The sequence below is a fragment of the Eumetopias jubatus genome, unplaced genomic scaffold (genome assembly GCF_037043125.1).
Source record: "Eumetopias jubatus isolate StellerSeaLion01/CBP00866 unplaced genomic scaffold, mEumJub1_p1.0 scaffold_15, whole genome shotgun sequence".
NCBI classification, from domain to species: Eukaryota; Metazoa; Chordata; class Mammalia; order Carnivora; family Otariidae; genus Eumetopias; species Eumetopias jubatus.
The window spans coordinates 26,954,083-26,973,754 of NW_028274821.1; the positions used below are offsets into that span (position 1 = coordinate 26,954,083).

Below are 19,672 nucleotides of genomic sequence, written 5' to 3' on the forward strand. Positions count from 1 at the left end.
TTCAAGGGTCAACTGTATAGTGTATTACTAGAAAATCTGAGGCTGTGGCCAACAGACCAGAAGACAACTGCCATTGAAAAGACAGGTACTTATTCATTTGACAGAGACAGAGACAGCGAGGGAACACAAGCAGGGGGAGTGGGAGAGGGAGAAGCAGACTTCCCCCTGAGCAGGGAGCCCGATGTGGGGCTTGATCCCAGGACCCTGGGACCACTACCGGCTGAGCCACTCAGGCGCCCCAGGTATTCACAGTTCCCAAGATGGAGCCTGCTATGCCTGGGGGACCACACCTGAAAGCACCAGGGTCCATTAGGAGGCAGGTGGGGGTGGGAAATGTGAGCCAGAGCCCCTGCTGGTTTCTGCAGGAAGGAACTGGGAAAGAACCAGCAGGTATAGAAACCAGTTTGGATAATTTCAGCAGACTCTGGGCCCTGGGGGCTGTCCCCTGGTGTCTGACACCCGGCCCTGGGTGATAGGGCAGGTGGGTAGTGGCTCAGACGGAGGAGGTGGTTGGGGTTGGGATCTATTGGTTTGCATCTGAAAGGCACACTCACAGACAGGTGGTTTACTATCTCAAGGAATCAGCTAACCCTGGGAGGGCCAGTCCCTGCAGGGCCAGCAAGGCCTCAGATGGGAAAACATCAGAATACAGAAACTACAAGACAAGGCTGATACAGGGCTTCACTACAGTAGTGTGTTTTGCACGAAGCAGCCTACAGGGGAGCTATCTTTTCATGGGGATATGATTTGTTTCCCTACTTAGTATGAATAAAGGGACAAAATTAGGAACAACAATAATACCCACCTAATAACTTGTAAGGATTATTCTATTATTTGTTTTTATTATCTGCTTCAGTAGTGAGGGTCGAGGAACTTGGATTTCCTTGGTAAACGTTTTTTTTTTTTAATTGTCTAAATAGGCATTTAAATACTTAATGACTATTGAATACTTGGAGCAAGAAGTCTCCAAGGATATACTTCCCATCCCTGTCCTCAAGGGCGTACTTACCCAGGAATAATTCATATGCAATCCCTTTATAAGGGCCAAACAAAAGTGTGGCTTTACAGGTATTATTTTAGGGGCACCTGGCTGGCTCAGTTGGTGGAGCATGCGACTCTTGATCTTGGCGTTGTGAGTTCGAGCCCCAGGCTGGGTGTAGAGATTACTTAAAAATAAAATCTGGGGCACCTGGGTGGCTCAGTCGATTGAGTGACTGACTCTTGATTTCAGCTCAGGTCATGATTTTTGCACCCCCACCCCCGACTCGTGCGCACACGCGCACTCTCTCTCTCTAATTAAAAAATAAACAAGCAAAATCTTTAAAAAATAAAGGTATTACTTTTATCTTATTCACACAAATCTGTTCTTTTTTGCCCAGGGAGCCTGATGGTGCTGTCCTGCCACCAGGTGGCGCTCACTGGAAGTTTTCGTCCACCATTTCCTACTTTTTCTTTCTCAACCTCCTTTCTTCCTTCTTGACTGGATCTTTGGCTGTAAGACAGCATTAATCCAACAACACTCAGTGTTCATAATGTGTCGGGTACTGGACTAGGCCTTAGGAATAGAAGGCAAATGAAGGGCGAATAATAAGGAAAAAATTTTAAAACATTTACAAACAATTCACTGAACACCTGTTCTTAAGCAGGCACAGCTTCAGCCCTGAGGATAGATACACTGACAAGCACAACAAACATTCCTGCTTTTGTGGAGTTTACATGCCAGCAAGGGGAGGCACACAGAAAACCATATAGCTCATAAATGAATTAATACGTTTGAAAGTCAGAGTGCTCTAAAAGGAAGTAAAATATAAAAGGGCCAGAGGGGGAGTGGGAGTGCTGGGGGGCTGGATGTAACTTTAAACAGGGTGGTCAGGGTAGACCTCATTGGGAAGGTGACATCTGAGAAAGACTTGTAGGAGATGTGAGCCCTGAGAATAACCGGGGGGAGGACCTTCGAGGCGGCGAGCAGCCAGGGTAAAGGCCATGTGATTGACTGACCGGAGGAAGCGCAGGTTTCAAGAGGAATGAAACACAGGGAGTGAGGGGAAGAGGGCAGGGAGGAGCGGCGGGGGCGGGGGGGCCTGACACCTTGGGGCTTTGAGGCAGACATGGACTTTGGCTTTCCTCAGAGGGCACTGGGGAGTCACTGCAGGCTCTGTGACAGGCTCTGACTTACATTTGTAAAGGAGCGCTCTGGCTGCCATGTGGCGAAACATATTGTTAAAATGTTCCGTAAATGTTAATGGTTAATTGTACAACGATTCCACATGTATAACAATAAAGCCATATATGTATTTCATGTAGCCGACAAATATTTTTGTGTATAAAGCAGATATATGAACACAGTTGTCAGTTCATAGCAAATCATCTGGAAGGACATGTACCGATTTCAACAGAAAGAGAGGTAATAGGAAGGTAATGGAGGGGAGATTTGCTCTCTACTCTTTATCAATAGTGTGCATTTTGCTTGAAGTTTTTATATGGTAAGCATATATTCCTTTTGTAATGTCAAAATGATGAAACAGAAGGCAAGCTGAGGACAAAGCAGAAGCTGACATCCCACAACCCCTGCCCCCCGCCATGGGATATATGTGACATTCCTCAGACACTCCTGGCTACCCTAAAACCAAGCAAAGGAAAAACAAATAGTTAACTTATAGAGATCACAATCTTGCAAGACCTGAGTCTCCCTCAGTTTACAAATGTCCTAGTGATTTACAAGGAAGAAGCTTTCTTATCAATAGCCTAACATCCAGAGGGCCTTAACTCAGTGTCCTGAAGCCCTAACATCACCCTCCCCTCCATAAAATTGAGGGAGGCTGAGGCAGAAGGAAATGTAAATAAAATTGAATTTCTTTTAAACCTACAGCCCATTGATAAGGACATGTGATAGGAGGAATGTAACATTCCTTCAGGAAGCTCCCAACTATCTTACTGTTAATGCCTTACTAGAAGGAAAAATAACCTTAACTTGACAAATAGCAAAGCCTCCGGTATCCTGCGTGTCTTAATACATGAAAGTTCTCTCAAAACCTCCCTTTTTCCTTACCTCCCCAACCCCATAGTACAGAATCAGCCACCCCTCACAACCTGGGGACAGCAGCTCTTCCTGCCCAGGGGGCCTGTCCCCGTGCTTTCATAAACCACCATTTTGCACCAAAGACGTCTCAAGAATTCTTTCTTGGCCCTTGGCTCTGGACTCCATTGCACTGAACCTCACCTATATTCCAAAGCTACATCAAAAACAATTCTGTTAGGACACAGCTGACTTCCTGTTTTGAGGAGAAAGAGGCACATATGGGAAAGAAAGATAACCTTATGTCTTCTTGTATCTAGTTACTTATGTGCTCAGTCACATAATAGGACCTTTTGAGGACTTTGAGGATACTTGAAACAATATTTACAACAGTTCTTAACTCTCAAGAACATTTTCTTTAGGGAGAGAGTGGGTGCACAAACGGGGGGAGAGGCAGAGGGCAGAGGGAGAGGGAGAGTCTGAAGCAGGTTCCACACCCAGCACGGAGCTTGACGTGGGGCTTGATCTCGCAACCCTGAGATCATGACCTGAGCCAAAACCAAGAGTTGGACACCCAACCCACTGAGCCACCCAGGTACCACAAAAATATTTTTTGATATAAGAAACTGGGCCCGGAGAGTTTTCTCTCCTCTTGAACCTTGTAAGATGGCAATAAAGGAGTTAGATGTTAAAGTATAAACTTACCACTACAACAAAACAGCAAAGAAAACACTTATAAGGGGAGCCATGAAGTGGTCTTAGGTTTTGCAAACACCAGCTCTCCCTCACAGGTACCTCACAGGGGAAATGTGCACAGGGGAGATCAGGGTGGCGGCAGCAGTTAGGTGTTCGGAGAGTGCCGGCGCAGGCCTCCTCGTGGGGATGGGCTGTCGGGGCTCCCCAAGCCTCTTTGACCCTTCACCATACTCCAGCAGCCTGACAAGTTCACAAAAACCACCTTCAGCAAGGCTCTTCTCCTGAGGGCACCTGGGTGGCTCAGTTGGTTAAGCGACTGCCTTCGGCTCAGGTCATGATCTGGGAGTCCCGGTATCGAGTCCCGCATCGGGCTCCCTGCTCGGTGGGGGGTCTGCTTCTCCCTCTGGCCCTCCCCCCTCTCATGTACTCTCTCTCTCTCATTCTCGCTCTCTCAAATAAATAAATAAATCTTTTTAAAAAAAAAGGCTCTTCTCCTGAATCTCACATTCAAGTTCCAGGTTCACTTTCTCGAATGCACCCAGGCCGCAACTCCCTACATCATCCTTAGGTCTTTGTACTAATAACCAGTCCTTACACCACACGCCTTGCATGACAACTACTGTACTGTATCAGCTTCACACTTCAACATCTCTGAAAAGCAGGATGTAGGTTACAGTCAGTGGGGGGCCTCACCGTTGATGGTGGCCCAGTGGCTGTCAAGACTATTCTCATGGCCTGTGCTTGCATGAAATTGGACATGGCTGTTGATGTTCAGCCTGATATTGTTGAACAGCTGTTGTTCATTCACCTAAATCATATGCATTATGGTAGCACAGGCTGCATTTAATTACTATTTGAGGGCGCCTGAGTGGCTGGGTAGGTTAAGTGTCTGCCTTCGGCTCAGGTCATGATCTCAGGGTCCTGGGATTGAGCCCTGCATCAGACTCCCTGCTCAGCGGGGAGTCTGCTTCTCCCTCTGCCCCTCCCCCTGCTTGTGCACGTGCTCGCTCTCTCTCAAATAAATAAATAAAAATTTTTAAAAAGCATGTTTGAAGTTGTTTTTGTCAGTCTGCTCTGTCCAGTATGGTAGCCACTATCTATGTGAGGCCACGGAGCCCTTGATATGTAACTAGTCCAAATTAAGATGTGCTGTGGTATGAAAAAAGGAATCAAAATTTCTCATTAAGGATTTGTATGTTGGTTATATGCTAAAAGTATGCTATTTCAGATACACTGGGTTAAATGAAATAGGTTAAAATTACTTTTTTTACTTTTTTGAATGTGGCTACTAGAAAACTTAAAATCACATTAAGTGACTTGCATTCTACTCTTTTTGACAATGCTCATCTATAAAATAACACCGATTTAGCATTGATCACAGGCAGGCACTGAATAGAGCAGGATAAAAGTCAGTGCCTAAATAGTCTGAAAGAGCTCTTTTTCTTTAATGGAGAGTAGATATACAATAGAAAATGTAATAGTGAAGCATGTCAGCATTTCTTTATTTATTTAAAAGATTTTTTATTTTAGAGAGAGAAGAGGGTGGGCAGAGGGAGAGGAGAGAGAGAATCTCCAGTAGACTCCCCGTTGAGTGCAGAGCCCCATTCAGGGGACCCGATCGATCCCAGGGCCCTGAGATCACGACCTGAGCTGAAATCAAGAGTCAAAAGCTTCACTGATTGTGCCACCCAGGCGCCCCTGAAGCATGTCCACATTTAAATAGGAATGAGTGATCGTGGAATTCCATGTGCCTAAAACCCAGCCAGGAACAGCCTGAAGCCCTCTGGACCACCCCAGGGCCATCTCCTTCCCTCCCTACACCCAGAGATAACCACCCTCCTGAATTTTGTGTTTAGCATTCTCTTCTTTTTTTCTTTTCTATCTTCTCCAGTTTTCTCACATATGTAGGTCTCCCTACAGGTTTCTCTTTGCAACTTCCGTCCCTCTTTTTAAAATTTTAATTGCAGCAAAATACACGTAACATAAAATTTACCATCACAACCATTTCCAAGTGTAGAGTTTGGTAGTGTTAAGAATATTTCCACCGTTGTCCAGAGCTTTTTCATCTTGCGTGATGGAAAACGATATCCTTTTTAAAATGGAAGCACAGGGCGCCTGGGTGGCTCAGTTGGTTAAGCAACTGCCTTCGGCTCAGGTCATGATCCTGGAGTCCCTGGATCGAGTCCCGCATCGGGCTCCCTGCTCAGCAGGGAGTCTGCTTCTCCCTCTGACCCTCTTCCCTCTTGTGCTCTCTCTCATTCTCTCTCTCAAATAAATAAATAAAATCTTTAAAAAAATAAAATAAAATAAAATGGAAGCACAACCGTGAGCAAGAAACTGCTGTTGTCCCAGTCAGATGCAGGCTCCAGTGGAAAAGAGAGGCCCGGGGCCTCGTCTGATCTCCGTTCCCCTGTGAGTTTCAAGGGTCTCTTTTGGGAGAGTAGAGGCGACGCGGTGACTGCGTCCTGGCTAGCATGGGGTCCACCCCTGCTGGGGCATCAGGTGGGATACGGGGTGGGCCAGAGCAGGAGGCCAGAAAGGGTAGCGTGCCACTTCATTTTGTATTTTCTGCAGTTTCTGTTCACAATGGCCAACCTCCAAATCTCAGGAGTGGGTCAACACAGAACTTCCCTTTGGGGTGCAGTAAATACCCACTGTTCATCTTTTCTCTCTGGCTTTGTCTGGCTGTCTTTTATCTATTTTTTGAGATGAAGAGCACTTTATCTTCCAACCCTTCTGTTTTGTGACCGGGCCCTTGGGTTTGTAAGAGCGGCTTTTGTTCTGAATGTTCCTTTCCATGTCCTTCTTTCTTGCTCCATGATGCAGCGTTTCATCCCTCTGAAGACACTACAGTTGTTTTTTTTTTTTTTTTTTTTTAAGATTTATTTATTTGAGAGCAAGAGCATGAGCTGTCTCCTCCCAACACAGTCTTTCTGTCTCTCTGACTCCTGTTTTGGCCCCTAACTTCCATGATAGGGGCAGTCCTCAGATGTCTGGTGAGCTGATTATCTTTTCATGAGTACAAATGGGGTGCTAAAAAGCTGGCAGGAAACTCTACACACATTGATGGGGCTTTAGGCTTTGGGTGGACCGTTTGGGGGAGGATCCCATACTGTGAACACCTTCCGGCCTTCCCTGGTCTGGAGGGTGCGAAGTATCTCACGGTGACAGGATAAATGCAGAGCAGGGGTAGAGCTAGGGGTCCCTGTATCAGGCACTTACTATACACACATTCACAGAATCCCTTGTTTTGTTTGGGTGACTGCTGGTTATTTTCTGGTATGATACTAACACCCTCTACTGGGCCTGGCTCTCCCAGTCTGCGGACCCTGTGTTAGCCTCTGCATAGAGAAATCCTTTGCGTTACAGGCAGAGGCGTGAAATGGGCAGGGCGCCCAGGGGTCCACCTTCTCATACAGTGCTCAACGACCACCCTCTCGGCCCAGCTTTCCCATCGGGGAGCTGGTGTCGCCTGCAGTGGAGACTTTTGAGAATTTGGGGGCATAATAGGGCCATCTGGTTCTCAGTTTCCTCCAGTTTGCCAAACCATTAGTAGCCCCTCATCCAACTACCTTCCAACTTTCAAAATATTACTGATGTTAGCATCTCTCAGTATCTTACCTTTGGTGATGTCTTTTTTAACAGACATCCTTGTGTTGCAGTTTTGAAGTCAAGGCATGAAATTACTTGGAGGCTTCTTTCCTTTTTCTTTTTTTGTTTTTGTTTTTAGATTTTATTTATTTGAGAGAGAGAGTGAGTGTGCGATAGAGTGCACACATGAGCAGGGGCAGAGGGAGAGGGAGAAGCAGGCTCCGCACTGATCAGGAAGCCTGACGTGGAGCTCGATCTGGGACCCTGGGAGCATGAGCTGAAGGCAGACACTTAACCAACTCAGCCACCCAGGCTCCCCTGGAGGTTTCAGTCCATCATTTTAACGTACATCAGTGGTCTCCCTTTGTCCCCACTTCTTTACAGGGCAGAGTGGACATGCGGTGACCACAACTTGATTGTGTGCCGCATTCACGGTATCTGTCCAAACAGCATCATAACCAAGAAGTAGCTCCCTGGGAGCGAGAGGGTGTGTGGATGGGTGGAGACAGCTCCTTCATTTCTGGAACAACAGCCCTCCTCCATTGCTCCCTCCACTGCACCTGCAGTAGGACGCCTGGTCATCTATTTCCGTCTACAACCTACCCCTCCAATGGCTTTTCACTGCAGGTTCAGCGACACAGAACAAAGCATCACTGTGGCTTCCTTCCTCGTGTTTACATACAGCACAGATCTGCAACTGGAAATGCTTTTGTTATATTGTAGATTATTAATCGTTGTACAATAAGATCTTTGATGGGGCACCTGGCTGGCTCAGTTGGAAGAGCATGTGACTCTTAGCTCTCAGGGTTCGAGCCCCATGTTGGGTATAGAGATTACCTAAATAAACTGACAAAATGAAATTTAAAAAATCTCTAAAGGGGTGCCTCTTGGCTCAGTTGGTTAAGCATCTGACTTTTGGTTTTGGCCCAGGTCATGATCTCAGGGTCGTGAGATCGAGCCCTGCATTGGGCTCCACGCTCAGCTGAGTCTGCTTGAGATTCTCCCTCTCCCTCTGCCCCTCCCTCCGCTCTCACACACACATTCTCTCTCTTTCTCAAATACATTAATTTTAAAAAATCTCAAAAGAATAAGATCTTTGATTAAACTATTTGGCCACGAGCTCATTTTGTTTCTCATGGAACATAATGTATGTGAGTAACTCTGTAGACAGGTTTCTAATGGAATGGTAACATGTACCTATCTGCTTCAATAAGTAAAGCTTTTGAATAACAGATTGGCCATTTTTGTATTTACTCTGTGTTCAGCAATGAATCATTTTGTCCTTTTTTTTGTACTTCTTCTGGAAAAGTGCCTCATCATCACCACCTTTTACTGTTGAAGAACTCAAAAGCTTTGGTGGCACCCTCTGACCAGGTTTTGTAACTTTGCTGGGGAAGACCCGGGCAAGCAGAAGCTCCAATCTAATTAAATTCAGTTTTCAGATATTCATTGTGGCACCTCCCATTAAGTTTCTAAGTAAGTTCTACACCCACTGTGGAGCTTGAGCTCATGATGCTGAGATCCAGACCCATCTCCTAGTAAGTTTTAATGTTCAACTGCTTTGTGTAAAATTACACCTGCAGGTTTGCTTGACCCAACAAATCCTGACATTCTAAATCATTCTGGACTCACAGTTACCTTGGGTATTTGAAAGATTTTTCTGATCTGTAGAATATAAAATACTGTTTCCATCATTATTTTACATTTCTGTGAACACTTTTGGGCCACTAATCCCTTTTTAAAAAGTGAAATGGAGTAAAATATAACCCAATAGCAATAATAAAGATTGTGAATTTGAGGGGTGCCTGGGTGGCTCAGTTGGTTAATTGTCTGCCTTTGGCTCAGGTCATGATCTCTGGTCCTGGGATCAAGCCCCGCATCTGACTCCCTGCTCTGCAGAGAGCCTGCTTCTCCCCCCACTCTCTGCTGCTCCCCCTGCTTATGCTCTCTCTCTCTCAAATAAATAAATAAAATCTTAAAAAAATAATGGCAAATTTGATACCCAAATCGACTGGTAAGCCAGCCAATGGTGTGAAAAATACATTAACCAGGATGAACCTTGTCAAATCAATTGTTACTTAAGACAATCTGATTAATGCTGTCCTTATGGAAAATGCTCAACATTTAAATATGGAATGGTTGTGAACAAAATAGGGTTTTTGTGAAGTCGCTACAATCTTACATCTCCAATTCAAGATGTGTGACTACTACTGTGTCATTGCATTTTCCTCTGAAACTTCCAGATGCCTGGAGAGATTACGAGGTTCCACACTTTGGGAACGTTGGTCTGAGAAGAGGACCCCTTGGAAAGTAGGTGCGAGCCCACAGGGACCCAAGGATTCATCTGGACTTTGTTAGCTCTTGCATGATTTTCTCACCAAAATGCCTACTGGGCTTTCCTGGTGGATTTCCCCAGATTCCTCAGCCTTGGAATCTGTCTGCCCATGCTCCCCCACGTGTGTGGCATAGTGGCCAGCACAGAGAAGGTACTGTTATTACAGGCCTTCTGTTGGGCTTGTCAGATGAATTGCATATAACACAATTGACTAGGGAATACAACGTGCTATTATTGATTGTAATGCAATCAGAATTGGAACTATGGATCCATCAGATTCAGCACCTCAAAGAGAGAAGAAGCCTGTGGCACTGGCCAAGAACAGATCCGTGGAGTGGCCTTGTCTACCAGCACGTGGCAGGGGAGTAAGGTGAGAAAAATGGCTTGGGGAGTGCATTGTGGAAGGTGGTGTGCACCCCCCTGCCGCGGCTGATATGCCCAGAGAGCTTATCACTCTTGAGCAGATACAAGACGCAAAGGCCAGAGTGCTTTCTGATATGTGGATTTTATGGCTGTACACAGCCAACTATTCAAAATGACCTCTACTGGGGCCCTTGGCTGGCTAAGTCGGAAGAGCATGCAACTCTTGATCTCAGGGTTGTGAGTTCAAGCCCCACGTTGGGTGTAGAGATTACTTAATTAAACTTAAAAAAAAAATGACCTTTATTATTTAAATTTTGGTAGGAAAAAAATGAACGAAACTGTCAATCCTTCCTTTGAAATAACTGCTTTCAGAATGCAATTTTTGAAAACCCGAGTTTCTTAGGAATGCAGCTATCTGATTATTTTGCTAATAAAAGACATCTTTTCTACTGAATCACTTTATTGTACACCTGAAACTAATATAATGCTGTATGTTAACTATACTGGAATTAGAAATTTTTTAAAAAGCTCTTAAAAAAAAAGACTTCTGAGGGGCACCTGGGCTGCTCAGTTGGTTAAGCATCTGACTCTTGGTTTCAGTTCAGGTCATGACCTAAGGGTCATGAGATTGAGCCCCGACGTCAGGCTCAACATCCAGCACGGGGTCTGCTTGTCCCTCTGTGCTCCCCCGCCACCCCCCTTCATAAATAAATAAAATCTTAAAAAAAAAAAAAACTTCTGAATAATTAATACTTTGTTTTTTTAAAGAGCAGTTTCAGGTTTACAGAAAATTGTTTGAAAAGTGTTCACATTTCTCCACCATCCCCTATTAACACCCACATTAGTGTGATGCATTTATTGTAACTGATGGACCAATATTATTATTTTTTAAAGATTTATTTATTTGAGACAGTGAGTGAGTGTGAATGGGGGAGGGAAGAGGGAGAGAGAATCTCAAGCAGATTCCCTGCTGAGCGTGGAGCCCAATGCGGGGCTCCATCTCACAACCCCGAGATCATGACCTGAGCTGAAATCAAGCTGGATGCTTAACTGACCGAGCCACCCAGGTGCACTGGACCAATATTATTATTAACCCAAGTCCTTAGTTTACATTGGGGTTGACTTCGTGTTGTACATCTTGTGGGTGATGACAAACGTATCCGCCATTACACATAACACAGAACAGTTTTAGTGCCCTAGAAATCCTGTGCTCCAACGTCTTATTTTCTATAAGCCACTCTGGGTCAACCCTTCCTAAAAGAGAATTCTGATCCAGACTTGCTCTTGCTCAAAACCCTCAGTGGCCCACAGCATGCAAGCGCATTTGCCTAGTGCTGAGGGCTTTTCAGCCCAGCCAGCAGCCATAAGCACCCGTGTCCCCACCACTTCCCTGTCAGGTGGCTCTACTCCCAATGGTGGATCGTCTGACAGCGCCTACACAGATGGCACCCACGGCCCCCACTCTCCCGTGTCCATGCCTGTTTATCTGTTCTCTCTGGACAGAGGCCCCGGTGCCCTTCTCACAGTGGCAGCTCACCTCTGCTCCCTCGTGTACTCCTCCTGCTTCTCTGAGCCTCCTTGACAGTGTCCCTGTGTCTCCTCAATGGCATCTATTGTTTTCCATCTTGTTTAGTTATATTGGTCTTACCTTCCCCAGCTGAGCACAGTGGAGAAGAGAATCAAGGTCTTTCTTGCTAGCCTTGAGCTCAGTATTCAGGATACACATATGTAAAATGGGCCTGGTAAGTATGGTGTCCACTCCCCGAAGCTGCTTGAGGATTCAGTGTGCTGACTCCTGCAGAGTGCCTGCAAGGCGGCCTCGCTCCCAGGACTTGTTCGCCAAGTGCTAGCAGCTTGATCACGGCCGCCACCACCACCACCTGCTACTACTATGCTCTTCCTCCTCCTACGACCAACCCCTCTTCCTGCAGGGTCACCTCCGGGCGGGGGGATATCTTTGTGTCCTCCACAACACGAGGCATGATGATAGCAAGGGCTCCATGAACACTTGATGAAGCAGCTGGAGCCGTGTAGTCCCACACAGAAAGCAAGCCCAAAACAAACCAACACGACGGATTTGCATGGCAACAGTGGCATTCCTTGGAGCCCTCTCCAAATGAGCCAGCCCCCATCCTCCCAGAGCCAGGGAGAAAGAAAGCGATAATGAGCATCTTATGGTGATGTGGGCAGTTCAGTTTGCTGTGTCACAGGCTCTCAGGGCAGGGGACGTGGGAGCAGCTCAGGGACCTCAGGAGAGGACAACAGAGGATGCCAGTGTCTTTAAAAATGGGAATCAGTACCTGGTGTAGGCTCCAGGGAAGATCTCTGCTTGATTCTGGTTTGCTTGGTGGAGGCAGCAGCATGTGACCTATAGGATAGAATCCCAAAAGGAAGGAGCCAGACTCCCAAAAACAGAAACCAGAGGAGGGGCACTGTTCCACTCACCAACCTAGAAGAGGAACAGATGTCCTTGGGGTTTCCTGTGGTCAATGCCAACCGTGCCCAACCATCTCCACACCTACAACCATTTATACTCCACTTCCTTTGATACCAAGGACAAGCTGCGCAGCCGCAGTGGGGCTTACTTTCCCACCTCTTCTCCAGGGAACTGGCTAATGTTGAGCAGGATCCTAGGCCAGTCTGGAAGCACTGGCTGGGTGACCAGCCTTAGCTTCATCTGCCGTCCACACCACCACGGTGTGCTTATGGGTGCTCCTAGCACCTGAAATGTAAGGTAGTATGTATGGAACAGAAGAAGAAAGATAAGACCCTACCTAGGTGGGTAGCAGCTGGGGTAGGCAGTGGTGAGATGGATTGGAACACTGCAATTCCATCCAAAGGAATTGCCATTGACCAATGCTGACTGTCCTCTGAGCTCTGAGGACAGACCCCAGGGGATGATACTTGCTCAGTGTAATTGGCTGGACTGACAGGCCTGCTTGGGCAGGGGCAGGAGGTAACACCTGGCAGCTTTGGATGGAAGCCAGTTTGAGGAGTTCATTTATTTCCACCCAGTTTGGGCCCAAGGGAAACAGCGTGTCTGTATATGCTGGTTCTGGAAACCGGGAGAGGAAGCTCTCTACCATTTTTTGATCTCCTCCTTTCAGACTGTCCTCTCTACTGAGGCCATGCACTCTCAGGGCTGGATGTGGGGACAGGTGTAGTGAGAGTAGAGCCAAGTCAGGGCTAGGAGTCGGTGGGAACATGGTGGGGAAGGAAGGCACAGAAACCCAGGAAGAGGGCAAGGCTGCTAAGTGAAGGCCCCAAGGGAAGAGGGGGACTGGTGAGGCTCAGTCATGACCAGCTGGGTCCAGCTTCCTGTGACCTGATGGAAGGAGGTCAGTTTCCCAACTCTGATTTGTAGACATGAACCCAGCTACCACCTCATCTCTCAGCGCCAGTCTCTCCTGTCTCTCTCCACCGCCCACTTCACCCCTCCTCTCCTAGCCACGCCCAAGCTGGCTGAATTTTCCCTTTTCTCTTCTCTCATTATGCCCTAGGAGTGGGTCGGTCACAGCACTTACCACTTGCGTTGTAATTATGTGGCCATCTTGTTCATGAACCTGTGTGTCTGGGAGCGGGGCTGGGCCTCATTCATCTGGTACCCCCTGGGCTAGCCTGGTATCTGGCAATGCTTAGTGTTGGTAACTGTGCATTGTGACATATGGACCCCCTCAAGGTCACATAAACAGCTGCGTGACATGAAGCGTCAGGGGATTATCTTCCTGCATGAGGGTAATGGGTGGAATGTGGAGGATGGACAGACATTTTAAAAAGCAAACATAAAGTAGCTGAATTGTCAAGTTTTTTCCTTCTATAGATATGTACAAGATGCAGAAGAGAAATTGAGGCAGTTACTAGGAGAAGACTGCTTCCTATGTCTGCCCACATGGTTGGGCTGGTAGTGGACTGGGGCTGCATTGGAAAGAAAATAAGATCTGTTGTAGCACCTAATGGCGTCTCTAGACTTTGTTCCCTGACAAGAGTGAGGGTCGTGCTATATATCTAACTTCGTTTTACCTGTTTCTCCCGAATCCTCATAAAGAATTTCGTCTGGGTCAGCTGAGTGCACAGTCTTTTGATGCTTTTCTTAAACTGCCCTCAATTGTTCATAAATAACCATCAGCAGACACATCATCAATGGACAGTCTCACAGCTGAATAGAGGACTCCATCAGAATGGGTTAAAGAGCAACAGTAGTAACTGTTTAGGCTAACCCTCCTGCTGATGAAGATTAAAAGTGTATCCCCTGACCAGACACAAGAGGACAAATGCTGTATGGCTGCAGGGCTGAGGGGACTGGAGTGGACAAGTCCAGAGACAGGAAGTAGAATTGTGGTTACCAGGGACTGAAGGTGGGGAGGAACGAACAGTGTTTAATGGGTACAGAGTTTCAGTTTGGAAAGATGAGAAAGTTCTAGAGATGGATGGTGATGGTTGTGCAGCAATGTGAAGGTACTTAACGGCCACTGAACGGCACCCTTAAAAGTGGTTTAAATGGTAAATTCTGTTATGTGCACTTTACCACAAAACACATTTCTTGAGGACAGGCAAGGCCCTGTGCCACCTTATGTGGCCACTCAAGAGAAGGGCCGTGCAAGATTTCCCCTCCGAGATGTCAAACTTGGTCTATCCGAGAAGACGCTGGTTCCAGAGCATTAGGGTCAAAACGACTTAGGGCCCGTCCAGATCACCTGGTTGTGCTGGGTAATGCAGTGGGGACTGAGCTGGGGACCCAGCCACCAAGGAAGCTACTAAGTGGAAATGGGCATCCTTGAGACATTTAGTATTTCACAATCCTGAAAGGAATCAGACAGCACTTAAGAGTTAAAACTGGCAGGTAGGCAGTCTGGGAGGCCCTGTGATCTCAGGAGTGGCAACACGGCCACAACTCATGCCCATCAGAAGCCCTGAACACCGCGGTGGGTAGTTGGTAAAAACAAATACAGGTGCGAATTATCACTTAATACAACCAGGTACTTCTGGAGATAGTTTAAAACCTTGCTACTCAAAGGCGGTCTGCAAAGCACCAGCATGAGCTTTACGTGGAACTTGGCTCAACGTGCAGAACCCCAGGCCGCCCTAGACCTTTGGGATCAGGTCTGCACTATTAACAAGATCCTCAGATTTATTTACACTTTCAAGCTTGAGGACTGCTTGAAGACCTGGACTCCACGGAGAACAGTAAACATGTAAGGTTTATTCTTTTAGTAATCTCTACGCCCGATGTGGGCCTTGAACTCACGACCCGGAGATCAAGCGTTGCATGCTCTTCTGAGCGAGCCAGGTGCCCCTAAACGTGTACTTAATAGTGAACAGTTGGGAATTGTTCACGGAAGTAATCCATGATGCAATCCACTAGGGCTATCAAAGACATAGGGGAGTTTTACACTGGGAGGTTATCACTGGTACAGGGCCCTTGCCTTGGGGAAGGTTACGTTCTATACCATTCATGAGAACTCTAGTCTTTAACGAAGGTTTTGGTGGACAGCAAGGGAGGCAGTCGACATCACATATCCCATTGACTCTACCCCCAACATGGGCTCTGCATTGCAGAGGGACAGGGTAGGTGGACCCCCAGCCTGGCTGTCTGAAGTCTGGTGTGGACCCCTCACCCTCCAGCCCAAGGAGGGGGTTCAGCTATTACTCCTTGGTTAAGACACATCTATGTGGGAATTCTTTAAGATTTTATTTAAGGGGGCGGGAGCGCATGCACAAGAAGGGGGAGCAGCAGTGGCAAAGGGAGAAGCAGGCTCCCCACTGAGCAGGGGGCCAGACTTGGGGCTTGATCCCAGGACCCTGGGATCATGACCTGAGCTGAAGGCAGACACTTAACCAACTGCGCTACTCAGGCCCCTCAACATGGGAATTCTCTTAATAGCTAATCAGCTATTTTTCTGTATAATTGTATTTGTAGTTCTTTTCAAACAAGTTGTGGTCATGTAAAGAAATAAGGAAATCTCCTTCAACAGATTGTAATATGGGGCAGTAACTCCCTAATTGTATGGAAACGCTCCTTTCCCTAAACTCTTGCTTTAACTGATAACCACAGGTATAAGGGACTAAAACTACAACGTACTGAGTGTCAACTCTAAGGTGGATGCTGTTTATATGCAGTTAGCTCATCAAATTTCCCCAAATCCTGAGACTGTTCTACAGAAGGGTCAACAGGCTCAAAGAAATTACCTAACCTGTGCCAGGTCAAAAGGCTACAACACAAGAGAGCCCATGACTTAAATCCAGGTGTATCTCCCCCGCTCCCCCCAGACCTACAGCTTTGCATGCCGGCATCTCATGAACTGCCGAACTGAACCCCAGCATCAGGCTGGTTACATGTGTATTCACCCTTGAGTTGATGTGATCTTGTGGCCCATCTCACGTCTGCGCCAAGGCACAAACTGGACACCTGTAAAGAGCTCTGCAGGCTCCAGGGGTCTCACAGCTGTTTGACGGCATGAGAATGACCAGGCAGCTTAATAACACAGATTTTCCCATTTCCTGGTCTCTCAGGCATCAAAACAAGACAAGAAAGGCTGTTTTTTAAAGGTATTTCCTGATGAATGAAACCTAGGAAGTACTGGAAATCTTAGGGATGTCTGATCTTGTAGAGATTTTTTCCAACCCCCTCCCTATTTTCCTCTTTGCCAAAGAGAAAATCGTTCTTGTGGGGCAGAGGCAGAGGGCAGGGAGACACTAGGTAGCAGAAGAGCACTGTAGCCTCCGTCTCCTGAAATCCTTCCTGGGATAGTTTAGCCACTGGAGTGGGCTTCTAAGCGTGCTCTTCTAACTAAAAAATCATCGGCTGTGTCTCTGCGTGAAGCTCCCACCACAGCAGCTGATGTCCTCCATGTCACATGGGGGCACTATGAAGTGACCTCTCAGAGGACGCCCAGGGTTTGAAGTGGAGCTTGGCTGAAATGAGAAAGAACAGGACATGGCTGTTGGAAAGTCTTTTGGTTAAAAATAATTACAACATGCCTGGTGTTAAATGAACATCAAAGAAATGATAAAGCTCCTCTCTTCAAAAACCTTTCAGTATTGTGCAAGAGACTAAAAAAAAAACAGAGGAGAACCCAGTAAAGTGTTGTTAGTGTGATTAGCTAAGGGCCACACCACCACAGCCCTGCTGAGCTTGGTCTGTTCACAATGGAGTCTTGCCAATGGCACCTCCAAATCCTCACACCGGTCTCCCCCTCAGGCCCCACTTGGGCTTCCACAGTGCCTCCTTCCATCCTCCGCCCTGGCCAGCTTTCCCCACACTCCACAGGGTAGCCAGCCAGACACTTCTGAATGTAGATGTTTTGATGGCCCCCTTGTAATGACTCTGAGTGGCTCCCTGCCCTTGTGACACTACAGAAGCCAGTGAAAGCCCCAATATTCCTGGTCCGATTGCCCCTGCTGCCTCACGTTCTTCGGAGCGCTTAGCTTCCTGCATGTTTTCAATCCCTTTTAGTTTTGTCCATTCTCTTCCCTCTTCCCCTCATCTCTTAGGGCTTTTAAAACTTGGCCTAAGTGTTACAACCTCTAAGATAACTTCTTAGAAAGTGCACCCATCTTGGTTCTAGAACATGTAGCATGGCCCAACTGCTAGGAGCACAGGCTGGTACCAGATGGTGTGGGCGGGCTGTCATTCTGACCTGGCCATTGACCATGTTACTTAGGTCAACTATTTTGTTCATGTTGTGCTTTTAATTTCTCACCTATGAAATGACAGGGGTCAGACGTACTTCACTGGATTATTGTAAAGATTGTATTCAAACAGTTCCTGGCACGTAGCAAGTATGCAATAAATTTTACCTATTACAACCCTCACGGTATTCTCTTTATTGGTGTCTCATTTGCCAACTCTAAGATCTCTGAGGCTGGGGACTGTCTCCAGTCATCTGTGAAACCTCAGGAAGGCAGAGAGCAGGTGCTTACAAATATGCCTGAGGTGCACTGTTAAGAATCTTTCTGAAGGTGAACATAAAGCCTGGATGACAGATCTGGAAACAGCATTCCAGGTAGGGATTATGACAGGAGAACATAAGAAGGAATCTGTGCAAGAGGATGGAGGAAGCGAAACAGGGAGAAGAGAAGGCTGAAGAAGAAAGGGAATGCTGATGTCTGGAGCCAAGAGGGGTGCAAAATGGCTCTGTCAAAGGGCTGCATGGAGAACGAAGCACGACGACGATGCAACAGAGTCTGGTGGAGAAAATTCCTGTAAGCGACGAGACTGGTCAGAGAAAAATAGCCATTATTCATTAGTTGCTGGAATAGCTACTATTCCCAAACCCTTCTTCCTTAGAAAGAAAAGGCAATTTTAGGATCACAAGGAGGCCATGTTTTTTTTTATTGACAACTCAATCTCTACATACGTACAGTATTGCACAGATTATAAGTGAATTGACAATTATATATTAACAATATGGACTCATGAGTATTTACATACAGCTACTACTCTTAAGTGTTGGTGCATTTTGTGCCAGGTACTTCAGTAAATACAACGGACATAAATAGTTACTTCAATTCATGAAAATCAGCTTTTAAAAAAAGCGTGTCTTCGCATAGAACACTTGGTATGTCAAACCCAGGAAAATCAGTAACTAAATGACAAAAAGAATGCTGTTAAAGAAAAGTAAGTGGTGAAAATGTTAAGAATTACAGTCACTGAACTTGAGATCCAGAAAGTGTACACGTATTGGGAATTTTAAGAAAAGACCTTCATGTTCTGCTTCAAAATGACTACTATATTCGAAAAGGATATTTTTGGGTTGGTACAAATGTCTTCTCTGCTAATATAAACCGCTGTTTCAAAGTTCTAAAGAAACAAGATGGTAACTCACATAAGTGGGTTTTAAAATAAGATTCTTCTCACTGAAAATAAAATAAACTAAATATGATCTTCATCAAATTATAAAGAAATCTTATCAAAATGCCAACCAGATAAAGAAGCCAGACCACACACTGATCTTCACTGACTGCCTCAGACTGCAGAACTAGTGGCCCCTCCACAGAAGGGGAGAGAGTGTAGTTCCAGTTCTGCTGCTACACTGCCCACAGTGTGAGGGTGGACGGACATCCTGTAGGTTCCCTGGGGGTTGCTTCCCCACGTATAGCATTGAGGGAGTGGGCTGGATGGCTTTAAAGACACCTTGCAACCAAAAGGATCTAAGCCAGCTTGAGATTCCACCTTTGAGGGGATGTTCTGGGTAGCAAAAGAAATGGATTAAAAATAGTGGGTGAAGTATTTCTTACCTTTTGATGTCATCGCTCAGAACTGTTCTGCACTGCAGTTCAAGGTAATCTTTGTTCGATACTTTCATCTACCAGCTGGTGCTGCTAAAGGGTAAAGCAAATGAGGCATCTGACAAAGAAATTTTGGACACAAACGTAGAAATGCTGTGCCAAGTTTGGGTAGAAAACCAGTGTACTTCCACGTCATGCCGGCAGTCAGGATCTTCTGCCATCAATCTGGTCGGGAAATGAACGTTCACGCCACTCTCAACGGTGAGCTATGGCGTGCACACGTATTAAAAATACGTTTCCTGAAATCCTCCCAGGTAGGCAGCTTTCATGAAACTGGTTCTAATAGAAAGGATGCAAGACAATTAAGTGCAGGCTAGGACTTTTTTTTTTTCTTTACAAATCAGGAAAATGACCCAAAGAGAGCAACGGTTTCTCATTTTGTG

At 46.3% G+C, this 19,672-nt stretch overlaps 1 protein-coding gene across 1 annotated transcript in view; it reads right to left on the minus strand.

The window, feature by feature from the left end:
- Positions 1-19,636, minus strand: part of CUNH9orf153 (chromosome unknown C9orf153 homolog) — a 43,569-nt gene extending 23,933 nt beyond the window's left edge. The window contains exons 1-2 of the mRNA XM_088019074.1: positions 19,239-19,636; positions 12,302-16,913 (exon numbers count right to left, since the gene is read on the minus strand). The gene's annotated coding sequence lies outside the window, so the exon portion shown is untranslated. The remainder of the gene's footprint in view (positions 1-12,301; positions 16,914-19,238) is intronic.
- Between the last annotated feature and the right edge of the window lie 36 nt (positions 19,637-19,672).